The sequence below is a fragment of the Panthera tigris genome, chromosome F2, assembly GCF_018350195.1.
Source record: "Panthera tigris isolate Pti1 chromosome F2, P.tigris_Pti1_mat1.1, whole genome shotgun sequence".
NCBI lineage: Eukaryota > Metazoa > Chordata > Mammalia > Carnivora > Felidae > Panthera > Panthera tigris.
Genome location: NC_056676.1, coordinates 28,113,153 through 28,120,904, shown reverse-complemented (window position 1 = coordinate 28,120,904; position 7,752 = coordinate 28,113,153). Strand labels below are relative to the sequence as shown.

Below are 7,752 nucleotides of genomic sequence, written 5' to 3'. Positions count from 1 at the left end.
CAAGACAATAATTTATATCTATTTAGCACTTCTTCCGCGCCAGGATATATTCCAAGACCTTTATGAACATCAACTTATTTAACCTTTACCACCATCCTATTAATTAGGTGCTGTGATTTTCATTCTTAGCTTAAAGCCAAGAAAATTGAGACTACATAGAGTAGTGTCATAACATGCCCAGGGTCCTATAATAGTTGAGCTGGGTTTTAAACACAAGCAGCCTAGTTCCAGGGTCTAATCATCTTACTATTAGCAATATTATAATTTCTATTTCCTGTAATATTTCTAATTAATGACTGACCAGGAAGCAAACGAAAAACCAGGAAGATGATTCCTCAAATTTAATTTCCCCAACCTGTAAAATTATATACTTTTTCAATTGTGGGCTTTAATAGCCACTGTGACAAGCATGTTAGTGGTTAGTGTTTATAAACAAAAACACTAACACAATAAGAAAACTTATTGTATAAGATCATCTATTGCTCTCTATAGAAACTCCTGTCTTGCAGAAAACTGAAGATACATTTAAGTAAGATTAGACTGCTTTTACTGCCTGCTCTAGCAGATCAATACGAAGATCGATAAAAAAGAGAGTATCTGAGCTAATAACTAGAATGATTGCTATGCATTATTATTTTTTAACCAAAGAGAAGATGCCTCTGCTGTTGCATCTGACACTTTAATTTAGCTTCTTTCAGTAACTGTATTTGAAAGCAAGCATTTTTTTCTCCATTAGCAACATTTTACTCCGGCTTTGACTGCAAGCTTTTAAGTATTCCTTCTGACTATTTTTACAAGCTCAAGTGATTTCAGCTCGCCTGTCACACTGCTCACAGGAATCCTGCACTTTGGGGTCAATACAAGAGGGATTTCATCATATCCTGAAATGCATTGGCCTGTGGGTTTTAGTGACAGACAAGATTTATTACTTGGTGAATATAATTCTCTCGCTTATGAGTAAGTACAATGGCCATATTTTTTGAATAAAAAAATTGAGGATGCATCATCCAGCATATGTTCTGACAATAAGATGGAATATATAATATCAACTCTGTCAATATAATTTATGGCACATTATCAGCCTTTGTGTGAGAGCAGCGTGGAAAATTCAAAGGGCAATTCTTGATTTCCTTGCTTGCTTTGTGTGATATGAAAATAGAATAAAAGGGAATAAATGGCCATCCTAAAATTTGGGCTCTATGATCATCCCAATCTCTCTTCCCTCATCTTGTTCTTCTATCTTGCTTTTTTTTCCCCCACACTTACTAAGCATATTTTATGAGGCAGAAACACTGCTAAGCACTGACGGGATAGAGATTAATATTATACTACTTTGACTTAACAGGAATGCATAGTCTATTTGTGGAAAGGGATACAACAAATATAAATATGTTGTTCCATGAGGAACACAACAGAGGGAATACAAGGTCAAGTGGAATTTGACATACTTAGGTTAAATTGGCTTAAATATTAACGGAGTGAAGGACTCATATAAGCTTCAGAGGTAGATCAGCAACTTCAGGCACGGCCGAATAAAAGAACTCTGCATGATGTCATTCACAGTTGCATCTCTCAGTTATTCTTTCCTTTATACCAGCTCCATCCTCAGATAAGCTTCCTCTTTCTAGAGAGCTTTAGGTATATACCTTACCTATGTAATAAGCCTATCAGAGATGGGGATTTTATGGCTCATAATTCCAGAAAAAAAGTCCTAGCCTTTATATTGATTGCCTTAATTGAATTACACATCCAGTCTTACAGTCTTCTATCAGTCAGCATGGTGGGGTGGGGGTGAGAAAAGCTCTGACTGGCCACATCTAGTTCTTGTGACAATTCCTGGGACTAGAAAGAGGGATTGGATTGGCCCACTAGAGTCACATGAATTGTGGGTGAGAACAAATGGTTGCCCAAAGGAAAATCAGATGTTATTATTGGTAGAAGGTGGATTAGATAGTCGCTGGGCAAAAATAATAGCTGACTTTTTTAAAGTCTTTATAGAAGAGAGAATGTTTTAGGCTAAAGAAATTTGCTGAAAGACAATGATGGAAGGATATACACAGAAGAAACTCAGCAAAGAAACAGGAAGAAAGTATATGCCAGGGGATAATATGGAGTCTGTTAAATACATTATATGGTCTTCTCTAAAGCCATTTGAATTCTAGACTCTTCTGGTAAGAATGTCCCTTATGTATAATGAACCACCAACTATTTTCCTACAGTGAAGATCATAAGTTCAGTTAAATTCATATGTTAATTACAATAATCCATAATAATCCTAGAAAAGGATATGAGGGAGAAAGCACTTGTTGCTTCCTTCAGTATGATATTTGCATGCTTTTGATCTTGAAGGAGAATTTCAAACCAAAATCAATCCAATGAATACAAACCAAAGAAGGAGGACAACTTTAGTGCTCTTCTTCATTTTATCTATTCTAAAATAAGAAAGGCAATGGTAAATGTCATACAATAGAAAGAACTCAGGAGTTGGACCTAGAAAACCGAATTGGAATACTGGTCATGCTCCTTATTAGGCAAGTGTATGATGTTGGAAGATTTGTTTACTCTTTCTGGGACTCCATTTTCTTGTTTTTAGAATGTAAATTATTATGTTTTACTAAAATTATTCAAAAAATAAATAAACTGTACATATAAAAGTTTTTTGTAAACATTAAAGTGGTATTATTATGACCTAGTATATGTGAACTTACAGATATATTTAATTTTATCATTCCTTGTATTAACAATGAATATAATACATATTTTTGGCTTTCCATGGTTTCCTCTAAAATTGGAGTTCAATGTAATGGCATATCGCAAGTAAAATATTCTAAAATATATATTCAAATGTGTTCAGCCAGTTCTGGACCACCAATTTTATACATAAAATTTAGGATTCAGTTTTTTTTTAAGTTTTTGCTTACTTATTTTGAGAGAGAGAGACAGAATGAGTAAGCAACAGAGAGAGAGGGATAGAGATAATCCCAAGCAAACTCTGTGACATCAGCACAGAGCCCTGCGTGGGGCTCGAACTCACAAACTGTGAGATCATGACCTGAGCTGAAACCGAGAGTCAGAGGCTCATCCTACTGAGCCACCCAGGCACCCCTAGGAGTCAGTTTTTAAAACAGTAATATTGGAAGATTCAACTTGACAAAAATATAAGGTACAAATCAGATAATAAGAAAACTCACAGGATATATGGTAAACGGAGTTTTCTAACATAGAGGTGTTTTTTTTTTTTCTAACTATGATTCAGGCAATTAATGACAAGATGGAGAATTTTGACAAAGAATTAGATTCTATAAACAAAATAAATAAATAGCAATTATAGAATTAAGAAAGCCCAATAATTGAAATTAACCCCTCAGCGGATGAGTTTAATAGGAGATAGGCACAGATAAAGAGAATTAGTAACTAATGGAAAGTACAGAAAAGAGCTTAACAGACATGTGGAACACATAAAAAGATTTGATATAGGTACACTTGGAGGTACAAAGTACCTCCAGAGAATCACAGAGAATCCATATCTGAAGGGATAATGTCTGAGATATTTTTCCAAACTGCCAAAAGACATGAAACTAAGATGTTAAAAACTATATAGGCACAGCTCGGAGATATCGCATGTTCAGTTCCAGACCACTTCAATAAAGCAAATACTGCGATGAAGCAATTCAAATGATTATTTTTGGGTTTCCTAGCGCATATAAAAGTTATGGTTAGATATACCGTAGTCTATCAAGTGTGCAAAAACAATATACATACCTAATTACTTAGTTACAATACTTCATTGCTAAAAAGTGCTGTCCATCATCTGAGCTTTCAGTGAGTCATAATCTGTTTGCTAATGGAAGGTCTTGCCTTGATGGTGTTGGCTGCTGACTGATCATGGTTGCTGAAGGTTGGGGTGTCTGTGGCAATTTCTTAAAATAAGACTACAATAAAGTTTGCTGCATCAGTTGACTCTTCCTTTCACAAACCATTTCTCTGTAGCATGTGATGGTGTTTGATAGATTTTTAACCACAGTTGAACTTCTCTGAAACTTGGACTCAATCCTCTCAAAACCTGCCACTGCTTCATCAACTGAATTTATGCAATATCCTAAGTCCTTTATTGTCATTTTAACAATCTTCAGAGCATCTTTACCAGATGTAGTTTCCATCTCAAGAAGCTAATTTCTTTGCTCGTCTGTTAAAAAAACTCATCTGTTAAAGTTTTAACATGAGATTGCGGCAATTCAGTTACATCTTCAGGCTCCACTTCCAATTCTAGTTGTCTTGCTGTTTCTACCATACCCACAGTTACTTCCTCCACTGAAGCCTCGAACCTCTCAAAGCCAGACACAAGGGTTGTAATCAAGTCTTTTCAAACTCCTGTTAATGTGGATATTTTGACCTTTTTCAATGAATCATAGATGTTCTTAATGGCATCTAGAATGGTGAATCCTTTCCAGAAAATTTTCAATTTGCCTTGCCTATATCCATCAGAGGAATTATTAGATATGGCAACTATATCTTACAAAATGTATTTATTAAGTAATAAGATTTGAAAGTTGGAATTACTCCTTGCTCCATGGGCTACAGAATGTTTTGTTAGTAGGCATAAAAAACAACATTAATCTCATTGTACATTTCTATCAGGGGCTCTTGGATGACCAGTTGCATTGTCAAAGAGCAGTCATATTTTGAAAGGAATATTTTTCCTGAGCAGTAGGTCTCAACAGTGGGCTTAAAGTATTCAATAAACCATGTTGTAAACAGATATGCTGTCATGTAGGCTTTGTTGTTCCATCTATAAAGCACAGGCAGAGTAGATTTAGCATAATTCTTAAGAGCTTTAGGATTTTTCAGAATGGTAAATGAGCAGAGGCTTTGACTTAAAGTCATCAGTTGCATTAGCCCCTAAAAAGAAAGTCAGCCTGTCCTTTGAAGCTTTGAAGCCAAGCACTGACTTCTTCTTTCCAGTTGTGAGAGTCCTAGATGGCATTTTCTTCCAGTAGAAGTCTGTTTCATTTCCACTGAGAATCTGTTGTTTAGTGTAACTCCCTTAATTAATTCTCTTAGCTAGATCTTCTGAATAACTTGCAGCCTCTATGTCAGTAGGTGCTGCTTCGCCTTGCACTTTGATGTTATGGAGATGATTTCTTTCTTTAGACCTCATGAACCAGCCTCGGGAGCTTCAAACTTTTCTTCTGCAGTTTCCTCACCTCCCTCAGCCTCAGGAAACTGATTTATTGAATAGATCCAGCTATGGAAGGTCTTAACTTCTCATTTAGCTTTTTCAGAACTGTCCAATAAAATTTTCCACCACGATGGAAATTTTCCATATGTATGCTAAACAATAAGATAGACAAAGAACATGTGGCTCTTGAGCTCTTGAAATATAGCTAGCATGACTAAGCAATTGAATTTGTAATTTGTTTTTTATTTTAAATTTCATTTAAATTAGAATTTAAGTAGCTACCACATTGGCTAGAGGCTACCGCACAGGACAAATTTAGTTGCTTCCTTGTGCTCAGCTTAATCTTCCATCCCTACATTTTCTATGGATGGGGAAATGTAAGCTTAGGCCTAAATCTTGATGGATTCAAACTCAACAACTTCAACTAGCATATTTCCTAGTTGTTGCAGTTTGCATATTACATTATATCTCGAACTACTTTAACATCTGATTGATAATGATTATTATCATTAGTGATAATAAGATTGATCTCAGGATGAGAATGATGACAGTCTGATCCCTCCATTTCACTGTTCTACTTTCCCCTTGAGTCTAGAGTCTAGAAAGCAATCCATGGGGTAGCTATAGTGGAACTAAACAGATGTCTGGGTCTTCTTTAACCTTACCTCCTGATTTTTTTTTAGACCAGTTGATAAATCTTGCATATGCTCATTTCTTTAGGGGTTACAGAATGATGGTTTTCTGGCTTTACCATTCCTTCCATGAATTGGCCTTTTCCTTTCTTTTCTTTTCTTTTCTTTTCTTTTCTTTTCTTTTCTTTTCTTTTCTTTTCTTTTCTTTTCTTTCTTTTGTTTTTAGAAAGAAGAGATTTTCTGATTAACTGAGACTATTTGGCCACCCCAGAATGCCTACATGAATGGAAGGTAGAAACTTTTTTTTTCACCCCTACTTATCAATCTTTAAAGTAAGGTGTTGTAACAGCCACTTCATGTCCTAAAATAGGGGTTTATGGCTCTTCCTTTCATGAGTATCATTTAAAAATCATGTTTTTAAAATTAAGTTACAAAGTTTTCAACTCACTACAATCACTTTTTAATCCAATCGTTATGATGTAGGCCCATGGATTCCCATTCATACCGGTTTCTAATTCTTTATTTTATTTTAATTTTTTAATTTAAGTATAGTTACACACAATATTACAATATCACTGACTATATTCTCTGTGCTATGCTTTTTATTCCTGTGACTTAATTCTTACCATAACAAGAGGCCTATATCTCAAATACCATGTGACTTCATTCATATGTAGAATTTAAAAAACAAAGCAAATGAATAAACAAGCAAACAAAAGCAAAATCAGACATATAAACACAGAAGACAAACTGATGAGCACCAGAGGGAGGGGGGTAGAGGATGGACAAAGTGGGTGAAGGGGGTCTGATGCTATCTTTTAAGATGGGATGTGGATTTTATTATACAGACTTCCTCCTAGGGAGGTACCTCATAGTTTTATATAGATCATACCTTCAAAGCAGTTGAGATGCAATATCATGCCATCTTTAACATATATCTTTTGTGGAGATCCAATATCACACCTCCTCCAGCAATATATCTCTCATTCTGGGCATCTGGGCCAGGCACAACGTTTAGCTGAAAGCCAGACTCACTTGAACCTGGAAGATTCTTTTACATACTTTAAATAGCATATATATGGGAAATGGACACCCATGTTTACTTTTTTAGGGCCATAGCTTTTCCGATGCACCAAATACTTATATGACTTACAACAAATAATCCCAAATGGTCCATACTGTATACCCTTCTGCATCCACTAGTACTTCATGTGGATAGAGCATGGCATCCATATTTGCAGGGCAGAGGAGACAAGAGAAGTATATGGTATATCTTGAGGCATAAATTAAGGAGCTATAATCTGTAAAGTGAATCTAGATTCATAGAAAGGTCCCAAAGTGGAATGGTATAATTTAATGCTGGGTTGAACAGGTATAGGATGCACACATTTACTTATTCTCTAGTATGTTCACAGACATCCATAAAGTCTATAGTTTGTCATCTTATGGTCCATGCTGAGCCCTTCTGGATTTCAGAACACATTTAGCTTGTTGGAAATAAATTTTCTCTGCCAATCTGGCAATATTGAGAGATAAAGGCTAGGAAATGTTTGGGGAGTTTATATGGTGCAGGGTAGACATATTATAACTGGGTTTCACTCTGGGGAAATCTTACATGCTTTGAACCTTACACATGATAATAATGGTTTCTAATATTTCTGAATCACCTTATAGTTAACAAAGCACATCATACATAGTACATGACTTGCTCTTCACAAAAATTCAGTGAATTAGATTTTATTATATCCTGATTTTCAATGAGGAAACTGAGGTTTATAGGAATAATTTGTTCATATTTCTCCATCCAGAAAGTGGTTGAGTTTGGATTTAAACCAAGTCCATCTAACAAATTAGTCATTAGTTCATTTAATAGCAATTTATTAAACACTATTTGTCAAGCCTTTTGTTAGGCACTGGGGAGACAGTGCTGCACAAGATGAA

At 35.3% G+C, this 7,752-nt stretch overlaps 1 pseudogene; it reads right to left on the bottom strand.

Moving 5' to 3' along the window:
- Positions 1 to 3,770: 3,770 nt before the first annotated feature.
- LOC122234893 lies at positions 3,771 to 7,044 on the bottom strand (annotated as a pseudogene).
- Between the last annotated feature and the right edge of the window lie 708 nt (positions 7,045 to 7,752).